This window comes from Nyctereutes procyonoides, unplaced genomic scaffold (assembly GCF_905146905.1).
Source record: "Nyctereutes procyonoides isolate TBG_1078 unplaced genomic scaffold, NYPRO_anot_genome, whole genome shotgun sequence".
Taxonomy (NCBI): domain Eukaryota; kingdom Metazoa; phylum Chordata; class Mammalia; order Carnivora; family Canidae; genus Nyctereutes; species Nyctereutes procyonoides.
In genome coordinates this window covers 1,421,762-1,437,102 of record NW_026575043.1, presented here as the reverse complement: position 1 = coordinate 1,437,102, position 15,341 = coordinate 1,421,762, and the positions used below count along the sequence as shown (strand labels likewise).

Here is a 15,341-nt window from a genome sequence, read left to right as displayed (position 1 = left end):
CGCCCAGTGCAGCCCTGGGACCCGCTTTCCCGACCCTGTCTGGACCCCGGCGGCGGGGCGCGCCCCAAGGACCCGCGCGCGGGGAGGAACCGCGGGGTACGCCCTCACCCCGCCGGCCCTGCGGCCCCGGGTCACGGATGTCGCCTCAGATCCCACCGAAAATCGCCAAGACGCTTTTCTTTGCCTTCCAGAATCCGATTCCGACTGGGTAAGTGTGGATCCGGTCTGACAGGGACCAGGACTTGCTGTGCTTGCACACAGGTTGCTTCCGGGCATGTCTGCGGGCACAGGCCCCCGGCAGTCTGTCTGTCCCGCGGGCTCTGCGGCCGGAGCGCTCGCGACCGTGACATTCCCGCCGTGTCACGTCCTCCTGCTTTTCCACTTCGCAGGGGTGGCTGCCTTGGAATTCCTCCGCCTTTTTCCAGTGACCAGCCCCCTCCTTGTTCTTTAGGTCTCAGTTCCCCTTACGTTACCCCTTACCTCCTTCTGAAAGCTTCTGCTGACTCAAAACTGGTTTTTGAAGCTCCTGGAATACACCCAGGATTTCTGAGATTATTTCAAGTTTATTAATAGCACTTATTACGTGCTATATTATAATTTTCTTGTAAATTCCTTCCCTAAACGTTAGCATGCTCAGGGCTCAATCCTTAAACACCATGCATATGCAAATGTCTCTTCATCTTGACCTGCTCCTTCAAACTCCACAGTCACTGATGCAACTGCTTTCGCCACAGGTATTTTATTTTATTTGATTGTATTTATTTATTTGACACAGAGAGAGCACAAGCAGGGGGAGCAGAAGGGGCAGAGGGAGAAGCAGGCTCCCCGCTGAGCAGGTAGCACTATGTGGGGCTTGATCCCAAGACACTGGGATCATGACCTGAGCTGAAGGCACACACTCAACCTACTGAGCACCCCTCCACAGGTATTTTAAACATAACATTGTCAAAAACGGAACTCCTGCTCTTCCCTCCACCCCAAAGGAGCTCACCCATCCTCCCCATCTCAACAAGCAGCAGCTGCAGTTGTCTGTGGATTCTCCCTCCCACTGGGATCCTAGATCCCATCCATCAGCCTCGCCCTTGAAGTGTATCCATTAGCCAACCTTTTCTTAACTATTTTCGTTGCCCTCACGCTAGACATCTACCATCACCTCTTGCAATTTTTGCAATAGACTCTTCACTGTGGCCTTCCTGTTTCTATTTCTCTTTTCTATCTATTTTCTAAATACAGAATTAGTGCAAAACTCTCCAAGGGCTCCACTCTGATGCCAATATAAAAGCCAAAGTGTTTCTAGTGACTTGCACAGCCATTGCCTGCCCTATCCTCTCCCTCCACCCCTCTTCTCCAGCCACACAGCCTCCTGCTCATCCTTAGACAGTCAGCACAAGTCAGGCCTGCCCCAGCCTCAGGGCCTTTGCAGTCCCTGTGTGCTCTGCCTGGAAACACTTTTGTTTCTCCAAATAGGTTCCTCATTTCTTCCTGTCCTTTAGGTTTAGGTCAAATACCACCTTCTTGGGACACCTGGGTGGCTCCAGAGGTTGACCATCTGCCTTTGGCTTAGGGTGTGATCCTGTCCCAGGATCAAGTCCCCCATGGGGCTCCTTGCAGGGAGCCTGCTTCTCCCTCTGCCTATGTTTCTGCCTTTCTCTCTCTGTATATCTCATGAATAAATAAATAAAATCTTAAAAAAAAAACAAATATCACCTTCTCAGGGAAATCTTACCTGTTCAGCAAATTTAATTTTTTAAATTTTTTTTAATGTTTTATTTATTTATTTGAGAGAGAGAGAGGCAGAGACACAGGCAGAGAGAGAAGCAGGCTCCATGCAGGGAGCCCAACATGGGACTCGATCCTGGGTCTCCAGGATCACACCCCAGCCTGCGGGTGGTACTAAACCGCTGCGCCACCAGGGCTGCCCTGCAAATTTAATTTTTTTAAAAAAAGTATTTATTTATTTATTCATGAGAGACACAGAGACATAGGCAGAGGGAGAAGCAGGCTCCCAACAGGGAGCCTGATGGAGGACTCGATCCCAGGACCCCAGGATCATGACCTGAGCCAAAGGCAGATGCTCAACCACTGAGCCACCCAGGTGCCCCAGCAACTTTAAAATTTCAAAACACTTTTTAAGAAGTCATCCCTATTATCTTCCTCCTTTATTTTTTTATTAGTACTTATACCATATATTTTAAAATCCATTTGTCTGAATTTCCCATTAGAAAGCAAAAATCCATGAAGACAGAGATGTTTGAACAAAACTATTGTCCCTGTATCTAAGGGAATATGTGTCATACAGCAGCTACTCGTTAACAGTTTGTTAAGTAAATGTTGAATGAATGGCCTACCAGCCACATAGGAAGCACTCAGTAAACAAGTCTTCTGCAAGAGGATGGGGAAGCAAATTTCAGGAGCTTAACCCCGAAAGGGGACAGGAATGGTCTTTTCATAGGTCAAGTGTTCTAGATTCTGTGTATACGGCTCCTGGTCACGTGTATAAATCTGAGTTGCTAACTGTGAATCTTATGCCTAATTCTGTGGTCTGCCAAGCTAGTCAGTGTTTGAGGAGGTATCAAAGCTTGTGGTGGGACTTAGCACTTGATGTTCCTAGTCTCACCTGCTGGGCCACACGTATTAACCTCTGTCATCATTAGTCCTTCCCCTTTCCAGACCTGTAGCTGCCCAGGAATAAAGCCTGACTCCTGAGCCACTGGTGCCAAAGGATGAGGATATAATGCACAGCATTCCAAGGAATGGGAATTCTGTTCTTAAGAGGATGCACATTCCTGGAAGCCTTCTGAATATTGCTCTAATAAGAGATTTTACTTATTTAGTGGTTTAGTATTTTTGAAATAGTAAAGCAATCACAAGTTCAAAATAATTATACAGTGACATTTCCCTTATCACCTGCCTACCTACCTGGTTCCTACCTTGTTCTGCTGTTCTTAAATTTGAACCAATCCTTCTGGAATTTCTTTATCCACTTTCACCTATATATTCCTTGGTTCTGGGCCTTGCTTTTGATACTTCACTATATGTTGGAAATCTTTACATGATACAGAGGAAGCTTCCTTGTTTGTTCTGTTTTTTTTTTCTTATTATGAAATAGAATACACAGAGAGGTAAATAAAATCTACATTGTCAGGTTAACAAGTAATTATAAAGCGAACATCTAACTGTCACTCAAGACTGATCAGGGAGTTGCTGGCAATCAGGAAATTGTGTGTCTCTTCCCTGTATGATTTCTGCGCTCCCTCCATGTTCTCCTTATGCCCCCAGGAAAATTCAGTTTTCCTGACTTTTACAGTAACTGTGTATTTACATTCTTGATATATTTCACCATGTACATATATATATCCCTAAACAATATAACCTAATTTTGCTTGGTTTTGAAACTTATATAAGCATAATCCTACTAAATGCTTCCTTTGTGTCTTCCTTTCACAAAATTATGTTTGTAAGGTTCATCAGTGTTGTTTTCTGTAGTTCTGACCTGTTGTCAATTGCTGAATAGTATTCCACACCGTTTATTCAAGTTGGTGCAAATGTGCATTCCACTTGTTTTCAATTGTTGACTCTACAAACAACACTACTGTGAAAATCCTCTTAAAAATCTCCTGCTGTACATTTGCATATATTTCTCTTGGATAGAGATCTAGGATAACACGGTATGTGTATCTTCAACTTACTAAAGTCCAACTGTTTTCTTTTTTAAAGATTTTTTAAAATTTTTATTTATTTATGATAGTCACACACAGAGAGAGAGAGAGAGAGAGGCAGAGACACAGGGAGAGGGAGAAGCAGGCTCCATGCACTGGGAGCCCGACGTGGGATTCGATCCTGGGTCTCCAGGATCGCACCCTGGGCCAAAGGCAGGTGCTAAACCGCTGCACCACCCAGGGATCCCCAGCTGTTTTCCATAGTATTTGTATCAGTTTACATTCTCAATAGTAGTGATGAAAGTTATTACTTAACAGCCTTGCCAATAATTAGTACCTCTTATGTTTTTAATTTTAGCAATTCTGGTGGAAGATCAGTAACATCTAATAACAGGATTAATTTTCATTTCCCTAATTCATTTTTTAAAGATTTTATTTATTTATTCATGAGAGACACACACACACACACACACAGAGAGGCAGAGGGAGAAGCAGGCTCCATGCAGGGAGCCTGATGCGGGACTCAATCATGCCCTGGACTCCAGAATCATGCCCTGGGCTGAAGGCCAGAATCATGCCCTGGGCTGAAGGCAGGAGCTAAAACCACTGACCCACCCAGGAATCCCCTTTTTCCTAATTTCTAATAAGTTTGCTGTAGTTGTTTTAAAGTATGTCCACAGGGGCAGTTGGGTGGCTCAGTCAGTTGAGCATATGACTCTTGGTTTTGGCTCAGGTTGTGATTTCATGGGTCATGAGATTGAGCCCCTCGACAGGCTCCCAACTTGCTCATGTTCTCTCCCTCTCTTAAATAAATAAATAAATAAATAAATCTTTTTTAAAAATAGGGGGCACCTGGGTGGCTCAGTGGTTGAGCATCTGCCTTTGGCTCAGGTCATGATCCCAGAGTCCCGCATCGGGGTCCCCACAGGGAGCCTGCTTCTCCCTCTGCCTGTGTCTCTGCCTCTCTGTCTCTTATGAATAACTACATAAAATCTTAAAAAATATAAAAATAATAATAAAGTAAGTCCACAAACTCTTTGGCATTCCTGTCATCAGAATTTTGGTCCAAATCCTCTCTTCTTGCCTGGGAGGGCCATAGTAACTGACTTCTAACAGTAAAGCAGAAGACACACTGATGACATCTCAGGCTCAATGTTTTCTGTCCAGCTTCCTTTCTCTCTCATAGACCTCATAGTCATAGAAGTTCTTTCTATATTCTATATTTTCATGCTAGTCCTGTGCGAGTTATTTATATTGCAAATATCTTCTTCCCTTTTGCGACAGATTCATTTTTCCTAGTGCTTTTTGGTGAATGAGTTCTTCATTTCACTTATTCTTAAAATCATCTGTGAATTTGATCTCATACATTTACCCATGTTCCCTGTTTAGTGCTGTTGTGTCTTATGCCTTATTCCTATCCAAAAGTTCTCAGTGTATTTTGTTATATTCTCTTCTACATCTTTTATGCTTTTGCCTTTTATGTTTCAGCATTAATGTGTCTGGAATTTATTTTTATGTGTGGTGTATTTGTTTCCATTTAGATATGTAATTACACCAGCACAATTTATTGGAAAGTCCTTGCTTTCAATACTCTTCTATATCCTGTTTATTTGATACAAAATGTGCACCCTTTCTATTCCATTAGCCCTTTTGTCTGTCCTTGCACAAATACTACACTGTCTGAGTTGATAACGTTTTAAACGAAGTTTGGCTTTGAGGTAAATTTTGTATATAGCATTAGTTTCAGGTGCACTACATAATACTTTGATATTTGTATACAATACAAAGTTATCACCATACTAAGTCTAGTTACCCTGCATCATTATCTGCTCCATGCCTTCCACCCACCCTCCAACCTCTCGTCTCTGACAACAACCAGTCTGTTCCCTGTGAGTTTTGTTTTGTTTGTTCCTTTGCTCTGTTTTTTCAGAATCCACGTAAAAGTGAAATCATGCAGTATTTCTCTGTCTGATTCAGCTCACTTTACCTACGTGGCACATGCTGGCCCACCAGCATGAGAGGCTGCCAGGAGGTGCTGAGCCAGGGGCTGGCAGGGCCTCAGGGATGTGGGAGGAGAGTGCTGGGGACCCAGCCTCAGGGCACTTGTGTCCTGCCCACCTATGCCTCTGCACCTGTCAGGCAGAGGGAACAGGCAAAAACCGGGCTTATCAGCACCCCCTCTATGAAGAAGGTTCCACTGGTCCCTGCCCCTCCAGCAGACACTTTAAGCTTAGTAAACGAATCTCCTTGACATATAATCAGTCAACTGTGGGAAGAGTGAATCAACCTAGGAGCCTTTCAAAAGGAGTATCTCAGACTCCACAGCCCCCCAGGGACCCAGGACATAGGCCCCTTTAGCTTCCAAAGCCAGGTATTTTGGGGGCGTCGGGACTCTAGTGTGGGTCCTGGAATGGGACATAAGCCCCTCGCTCCTCCAAGAAACTCCAGGCCTATAAGATTCCTCCTGCTGTGTGTCTGGTCCCAGAAGTAGAGTTTCTGTCTCTCCCACCCATCTGCTATGGCCTTTTCATCCCCTGCTATGGATGGAGTTGGTCAGCTATGTGTCACGTCTTTTCCATGGGAATCATTACTTTGGTTTCCAGGTAAGTTGGACTGAAACAAAGGTTCCAACTTTTCTAACAGGTTTGAGTGGAGAGCAACAGACCTTCATTGGGCTTGACACCTGTTTATATTTCCTTTGTAACATGTTTGCTTTGAGGAGGTCTGTCCTTGGCCTAGGCACATCACTTGGAAAGAAAGACCTACTTAAAGTTAATTAAGAAATGAGCTCAATCCCCCCTTTGAGAGATTGGTAAGGGCTAATCTCTCACATTGCTGAACATGGCTCGTACTTTCTGGTCTACAGAAAGCATACCTGGTCTACAGAGAATCAGTTTTCTCCTTTCCCTGTTACATGAGCTACCCTAATGTAGCCATTGCAGTGCCACTGGCATGCGTGGCAGTGGCAGCTTGCTACAATTTGCTTGATCTTTGCTCAAGAGTCTTTAATAGTGATCTTCTATCTTCCTTGTTCCCATATGAGTACTCCGATGCATTCTGGATAGGATTCGCCATCCTAGTTCCTCTGGCAGGATGATGCTGGAGTCTGCGGCCCTCCACCAGCCCCGCAAGCACTGGGTCATACACAAGCGTTTGATCCAGTGTAAGTCAGTGTCAGTATAGTTGGGGGTGTCAGGCAGGGTCGGTGCCCCCTGATTAGGTAGTGTGGTTGTTAAAACCTGGGTCACATTTAGGGCCGCCTCCTTAGCTTCTGAGTCGGCTAGCCAGTTTCCCCCGGCTACTGGTGTGTCTGCTCTCTGGTGTCCTGGACAACGGATGATAGCTAGTGCATTGGGCAGCCAGAGGGCCCTCAGGAGTTCAAGAATCTCTGTTTTGTTTTTAGTAGTTTTCCCCTCTGCTGTCAGAAGCCCTTTCTCTCTGTAAAGGGCTCCATGGTGAGCGGTGGCGAAGGCGTACCTGCTGTCGGTGTAGATGTTGATTCTTTCACCTTCTCCCATGGTCAGCGCCTTGGCCAGTGCGGTCAGTTCTGCCCGTTGAGCCGATGTTCAGGCTGCCAATGGCTCTGCCCAGAGGGTCTCCGTTTCCATGGTTACCACTCCCTCCGCATATCTGACTCCTTAGACAAAACTGCTGCTCTTATCAAGAGCAGACCAACAAATCAAGGAAACTTTTGAACAGAAAGTAGACTTTTAACCTTATACTCTTGTACTTTAAAATCCATTTACTTTGGTCTTAGTCTGTCCTGACCACATCTAAAATTCCTTTCCAAGGATTTCCCTTCACAACCCTTTTATACCTTCCTTTGCATTCAGAATTTGTCCCAAGCCATTTCTTTCCAGTCAGTCTCATTTAGGACAAAATTACTTTCTTTTATCTTGAACAAAAATATATTCCCATTCCTTACATTTTTCTTACATATCTCTTTTCTACATATAGAGTTGCTTTCTTTATCAGTCATCAGTCTTATTTTTGCAGAGTTTTTCCATTCTTAGGAACCTTAGTTCCTAAGGTTCCTTAAGAACTAAGAATTCTAGTCTCCAGTGAAAACTAAGGAGTAAGCGATTTTCGAACACCAGAACTCTTTAGACGGCAAATTTATGAAACAGTTAAGTACAAAGCATGTTCACCAACAGATTCAAATCAACGTTTCAGCACGTTTTCCTGTTTTGAAAAGACCTAGATGTCCGATGAATTTAATTCCATTTATCATCAAAATGTAACTAAGGTTTCAGGTTACCAAGGACTTTGATAGGTATCTTAACAATTACTTATGAAAACTTGGAAACAATTAACCATCATTTTAGCCATTTTTTTTACTAACAAATTGCAAAAAGATAACAGAGCTTATGTGACCTTCAGTAAGCCTCAATAGAATAAAAGTTTCAGGTTTAGTAGTGATAATTTTCAAGACCTATTTACTATGTCCCATCTGGATCCATTTAAAGTCCATCAATTTGCTCCCCATCATCAATTTTTATTTGAGACACTGGTGGGGGAATTTGGAGGGGGCAGTGTTAAGTAATTGGTGGTCTTCTTGCTATTCGTCTTCTAAACTCAGGACCAGCACCTGAATCGGGTGCCCCTCCTTATTTAGGATTTTTGCCCCTGGGAGGGGGGAGCGAATTTGTGCCCCCATCTTGGTGAGCAAATCCCGACTTAATAATGGGTAGGAGCACTCAGGGATGACCATGAAGGAGTGGGATACCCGGCCCATGCCGAGATCCACAGTTCTTCTGGTAGTCCATGAGTACTGTTTGGTGCCTGTGGCCCCTTGCATCCATGAAGTCTTGCTTGCCATTTTCCCTTGGGGTTGTAATAAAACTGAGTGTTGTGCCCCAGTGTCCACTAGGAATTCAACAGGTTGCCCCTCTACTCCGAGAGTTACCCTGGGCTCGGGGAGGGGTGCTGAACCCCGACTCCCCTAATCGTCCAGGTCCTCCATCTCCAAGATCTTGGCAGGGGCCTTAGGTCTTTTGTTAAGACAGTCTTTCACCCAGTGGCCCTCTTCCTTGCAATGGGCACATTGGTTTTTGTTCAGTTTAGGGTGCTCCCGACGGGGACCAGGGCCATCCTCCTTACTTGTCCCTGAAGCCAGCTTCTTGAGGTGCCTCCGTCTTTCCTGTGGGTCATCCATGGTTGTGGCCAGCAGGATCTTGGCCAGGTTTCAGGTCTGCTGGTCACTTAGTTGGGTTTATTGCTCTTCTGGACTTTCTCTATTATTATAGACTCTTTCTGCTACTATTACTAAGTCCTGCAAGCTTTTCTCTCCCAGTCTCTCTACTCTTTGCAATTTCTTTTTAATGTCCAGAGTGGCCTGGTTAACAAAAGCCATGATAATTGCAGCCTTTGTTTCTGGGGCTTCTGAGTTCATAGGGGTGTACTGCCTAAAAGCCTCTATGATTCTCTCTAAGAGGGCTGCTGGACTCTCATCCTTACCCGGTCTCACATCATATACCTCTGCCAGATTGGTTGGCTTGTGCGTGGCAGCCTGGAGACCTGCCATTAGAGTCTGGTGGTGGACCCGGAGTCTCCCCTTACTGTCAGCCAAGTTGTGGTCCCAGATAGGGAGGGATAAGGGGAAGGCAGCGTTTATGAGGTTTGGGTTTTGAGTCGGCTGTCTGTCCTCTCCCAGGACAGACTTCCAGACTTCTACCTGAATTCTTTTCCTCTCTTCGGTGGTGATGAGAACCTGCAAGAGCTGTTGGCAGTCATCCCAAGTAGGCTGGTGGGTAAAGAGAACAGTATCTAAAAGCCTGATTAGATCTTTCTCCGATCTCTCTCGGATTATCAGAGAACTTAGCATTTTGGGTTTTCCAATTATATAAATCACTGGTGGAGAACGGCCAGTACAACATTAGCTGTCCGCCAATCTCGTTGGGGGGGGGGGGTCCCATGGCGCGGAGGGGAAGGGCGGTGGAGTCCAGCGGCCCGCCTTAGGGGATGGGGCTGCACGGTGGGTCTGTCTGCGCGTCCCCACTGCCGGCACAGAAATTCCCTCATCTGGGAGGGGTGGCTCTCCTTCTGCAGCCCCCGGTACCTCTGATGGGGGGGCGGAAGGGCGAGGGGGTGCCCAGTAGGACGGCGGGAGGATCAGGTTCCTCCAGGGAGGAATCCTGTAAAACTGGATAAAGAGGCGCTTTTATCTTACAGTCCGTCTCCTTCTCGACCTTTCCGCAGGGCTAGAATCTTGGTAGGTCCTGCTTTGGGGGGTAAAAATAGTTTTAGCCAAGGAGGGGGATTCTTGATCAGGTCCTGCCAAGCCAGGATGTAGGGCACCTGGTGAGGGTGGCCATCCGGTTTATCCCTGAAGATCACGGCCTTAGCCTGTAAGATAATAGGTAGATGGAAAGTTCCTTCTCGGGGCCATCCCACATCAAAGGTTGGCCATTCTGACTTGCAGTAAGTTCGAAATTTCCCTTTCTGTATGTCTGTGCTCAGATTGTGAGCTTTTTCTTTAACGTCGGAGAAGTGGGAGAGCATAAGGGTGGGGGGGGGTCTGCCCCATTATGTCCCCCATCCACACCAAGGCACAGTTATGACAGTTAACAAATAGCACAGTCAAACGCACAAACAGTTAACAAGAACACAGTAACAGACAAACGTTCCAGTGCAGCCACGGAGACAAAACAGAAAGTAACCCAAAGGGCTGGCAGCCGGCCCTCCTTACAGATGAGAACCCTGTCCTTCTCACAGATGAGGACCCTGTCCTCCAGGCAGGGGCTAGGGACGTCTTCCAAGACCCTGGGTCGACCAACCGCCCGCCAGCGCGTCCGCCTAAGCTGATGTCAACACAATACGGATTGGAATTCCTACAGGTAAAAGTACAGTTTAGAGCTCTCAGAGAATATGCGCGCAAAAGGTGGAAAAAGTTGAGTGCACTCACCACGTGTGGGACACTCGGGATAGGGTCCTGGAGGTCTCTCAGATCCCAGTCGAGCCCCCAAATGTTGTGCCCAAGATTGCGAATCCGAGAAACCACCAAGGAGCCCACACCAATGCAAGTACATGAGGGTTTATTTACAAGCTCGAGCTTGGGTCCAAGTATATTCCATACAGCAGAGCAGGGACTTGGACCCCAAAGTGGGTTACAGCTGGATTTTTTATGGGCTGGTCAAGGGGATCTTCAGAAGGGGTGGAGGAATTTTTTCCATTCCAATATGGGGGAAAGGGTGGGGGGATCTGATACGGGATTCTCTGCTGAGGGCATTCTGAGCTTTATTGTCTTTCTGATATGGGATTCCCTGCCTAGGACAATCTGCAGTTTTTCCTGTAAAGTTCAGCTCTTATTCCTAGGGACCTAAGATGGCTGTATTTGTGCTAATGCTAAACTTGAGGTGGAATGGCCTTAATTTTTCTCGGCCTCCACAAAAGATGGTAATATCATGTGCAGCCAGAGAGATATAAATATAAGGAAATGAGATAAGATTACCATGTGTTTATTGTTGTTGAAGCTAGACAATAGATACATGGAGCTTGATTATACTATTCTGTTGGCTTTTGTAAATGTTTGAGATTTTCCATAACAGTTTATAAAAATTAAAATTTTAAAAAGGAAATTCACTGAAGAAACAGGAATACTGGGAAGAAGACAGATTTTGACTTCAGGCAAATTTAACTTATGGGGATGGCTAGTCACCCATGTGAATGTGTGATGAAGGAAGGTGGAGAGAAGGTAAGAAGTTGGAGCTACAGAGGTCAAATCTGGTAGTCAGAATGCAGAGTTTCCCACAGGCCACTATGGACATGGTGAGAGGAGCAATTCTTTGTTGTGCTAGATGTTTCATCCATCACTGCGCATATAACATCCCTGGGCACTAAATGCTAGGAATGCTTCTACCCCCAAAACATCTCTACACATTTCCAAATGCCTCCTAATGCCCGCTATGGGAGTAGCCCCACTGTTGGATGAATACTGGCACAGAGAAGCAGAACTATGAGAAAAAAATAATTAAGTCACAGTATTAGAGAGCAGAAGTAAGAATAATAAAAGTAACTGGGAGAAGGGGAGAACACAAGTCAGGTTAGCCCACTGTATCAAAATTGACAGAGCAATTAGGAACAATAGATTAGATATGCTCAAAGCAAGCTTCAGAGACACAATATTAAGTGAAAAAAGTAAACAGCATAGGGTCCCTGAGTGATTCTGTCAATTACACATCTGCCTTCAGCTCAGGTCATTATCCCAGGATCCTGGGATTGAGTCCTGGTCCAGCTCCCTGCTCAGTGGGGAGTCTGCTTCTCCCTCTGCCCCTCATCCAGCTTGTGCTCAAGTAAATAAATAAAATATTTTTTAAAAAGAATGGGGGCAGTCCAGGTGGCTCAGTGGTTTAGCGCCGCCTTGGCCTGGGGTGGAATCCTGGAGATCCGGGATCAAGTGCCATGTCGGGCTCCCTGCGTGGAACCTGCTTCTCCCTCTGTCTGTGTCTCTGCCTCTCTCTCTGTATGTCTCTCATGCACAAATAAATAAAATCTTAAAAAGTAAAAAATAATAAAAAGAATGGTATTTGTAACAAAATCATTTAGGTTAATTAAAAGTAACCATTTACATTTTATAACAATATTACAAAAAGTACACATTATTATATAGCAATAAGAAAAGATTTGCTGATATACACACAACATGGATGAATATCAAACATAACATTGCCTATGGATGATGTGGAGATATAGGAATAAGGAACAAAGGTAAAAGGGGAGAAAGAAAGAAAGAAAATGGCAGGGGGTAGAAATAATGAACTGAGCAGAGACCTCCCTGAGGATAACTTTCAGTAGAATGAATGAGAGGCATATTCCAAAGGAAGAGGAAAACAAAAGGTGAAGAAGTGAAGGTAGCAGGTGCATATCACTCAAATCTGGAGTTCATTAAGGGAAGACAGAAGAAAAACATTAAATAGTAGCTAGAAGTGGCAATTTTAAGATAAAGGAAAGCAATAAACATATGAAGGCCCAGGATAAGGAGCATAGAAAATGAAATACTGAGGATGCCTGAAAAGGAGCTAGGTAGGTTTCGAGTAAACATATCCAGAGGTGGGATCCAGAGCTTAGGGAGAGTGATTAGCTTTAAGAAAGACTATGACTCCTTTGAAGACCAGAAATTCTGGTAAGAGGTAGGGAGAGGGATTCCCTAGGCTATGGGGAGAAGCCCCAACTTCTTAGGCTGCCCTGCACCAAATGGTTGGGATGCTTCTTCCATTCACATCCATTGGCTTCACCCATCTGGCCAGGTATATGTAGGAAATTCTTTCTTCAACACACATGTTTTTTTTTCCCTCTTGTAGGTAAATGATCACATCAAGCTTGGAAACTGGCAGCCCTATTCATAAGGAAAGGCATGTGACCTGGCAGTGGTACTGGACATAATAAGATCTGAAACTATCAATTATTTCATGACATAAGGCTATAGGGAGGGTTGGAGGAGGTTTGCAGGACTTGTTTTGAAGGCAGCACTTTGAAGAAGGGGAAAGGGAGTTGGCATTATGTTCAAGGAAGAGAGGAAGATCATGGTGAAAAGTTCATTCATAACCAGGAAGATTCATGATTTGTCCCACTATTGAGAAAATGCTGTCTCACTGCATCAGCCCTGGCTCCTTGGGGAGACTTGCTGGCGGACACAACAAACATGTTGCCTATAGTCAACTCTACCAACTGCAGACATTCACTTGGGAATGAAGAGCAGAAACATCTTATCACTAAACCTAAATATATCCATATTCATATATATATATATATATATATATATATATATATATATATATGGAGTCTATGATGCATGAACTCCAACTCACGGCTTAAGTAAGCCCTTTCTATTAGCAGCCCAATTTGCTTTCCTGGACCAATGTCAAGACTCAAGGGGAAACCGCTTACCCACAAAGACTAGATTTCTGCAGTTCTCCAGCATCACATCTCTGTATAAGTCCCTCTAAATGGAGTCTGGGTGCCACATTTCCTCCCTAAAATATATTGCCACATCTTGAAAAAAAAATCAAAGCCCTCCCCCACAAAAAAAACAGACAATACTTGTTCAGCAGAAGTTTTAGAACAAGCGAGAGGCATGCAGGTAGTGCCAGCGAATAAAGCTCTGAACGCATGAAGTCAGGGCAAGTGTAACTCAAGTATCTGCTCTATGCTAAGATTTGTGCTGGGAAAAAAGAAGTACAAAAATACTGTCAAGGTGACCCAGCCAGGAGGCTACTGTCTTGAGCGGCTCCTCCGAACCCCGATACCCCAGCAGCAAGATCGGTCTTGTCTCCAGAGTATTTCCTACACCATCGAATCCTCTACACCATCAGTGTGGACAACACCATGGTGCTCGCCAAAGTGAGGTCTTTTGGTGCTGAAGACCGCCCCACAGATGGGCGGGTCCCCCAAGAGAGGAAGTGCGTGCCTGCATTATTTTCCTGGGAAACGATATCACACATACCTCCATGTGTGAACCTGCAAAGGCTCAGCATGCATTCCTGCTTGATCCTGCTGTTGCTGGGTCTCCTCCAGGCTTGGGCTCAGCCACCTTCCAGCCACACGTGCCTCACAGTCTCTTCAGAGGGATGCCACCCACAGCTAGCTGGCTGCTAGCCCTCTGCTCAGCCTGTAAGACCCACTTTCTTAGGTCTGGAGAAGCTGGTGAGCCTTGGTTCTCCTCCATCCCCACAGCCCATCTCAGAGCGTACTTGTCCTCAGAGCCACATCAGCTCACCTCGAAGGGAGCTGGTTTTCCATCTGTCCCAGGCTGCAAGAGCCCCATGCTGGAGCAGGCTGTCCATGCTTGTTCTGTTGATAACCTGAAGGCCAAGAAGCTGTTACCTGGCTGGGCCCTGTGGGGTACAGGTCCCTGGGGAGTGCCCCATCCCCCAACCAAGCAGCAAGACCACCAGTGATGTTGTCCAGTCGGCAGGTGTGCACAGTCACCAGTAGGTAAATGAGGACAATGGAAGGCCTCAGAGGAGGACATTAGGGACGAGTCAGGAAGCACACCAGAGGGCAAAACTGCCAGACTGATGTCAAAGAAAACACAACTAAGCTTGAAGGCAACTTTGATTTTAAGACTGTCAATGCCCAGTTGAACAGAGCAGAGCTGGACAAAGAGCTTAAGGAGAAACTGAATTTTAAAGATGACAAAGCTGAGAAGGGGACAAGAAGGAGAAGTCAAATTTATATTCTCATCCACCCTCCACCCACTGTAAAACAAAAACACAACTATTGACAATTGAGAAAAGACTGACTACATTTAGAAATTAAAAACACATTTCTAAGTAACTTGTGAGTCAAAGGAAAAAATCATTAGGGAAATCAGAAAATATTTCAAACTAAATGATAGTAAAAGTGCAACATAGCAAAATGCATGAGATCTTGTTGAACAGCTCTGTTAGAGGGAAGTTTGTACCTTTAAATGTTTATATTAGATAAAAAGATTCAAAATCAATTATGTAAGTGTCTATCTTGAGAAGCTATAAAAAGAGCATATTAAACCCCAACTAAGTAAATAGATGTTAAAGACTAGAAGGCAATGAAGTAGAAAATAGATAAAGGTTTAAGAAAAATCAATGGAAAAAGTAGTTTTTTTTTAAATATTGGTAAAATTCATACTTCCTAGAAAAGCTGATCAAGAAAAAAGAGAAAGCACACAACTTATCAATATGAATAATGAGCAGAAGATATCATTAC

General features: G+C 44.8%; 1 pseudogene; it reads left to right on the top strand.

Annotated features, from left to right (window-relative positions):
* The first annotated feature begins 274 nt into the window (after positions 1 to 274).
* On the top strand, positions 275 to 14,880 carry LOC129507848 (protein LSM14 homolog B-like; annotated as a pseudogene).
* Positions 14,881 to 15,341: the final 461 nt, after the last annotated feature.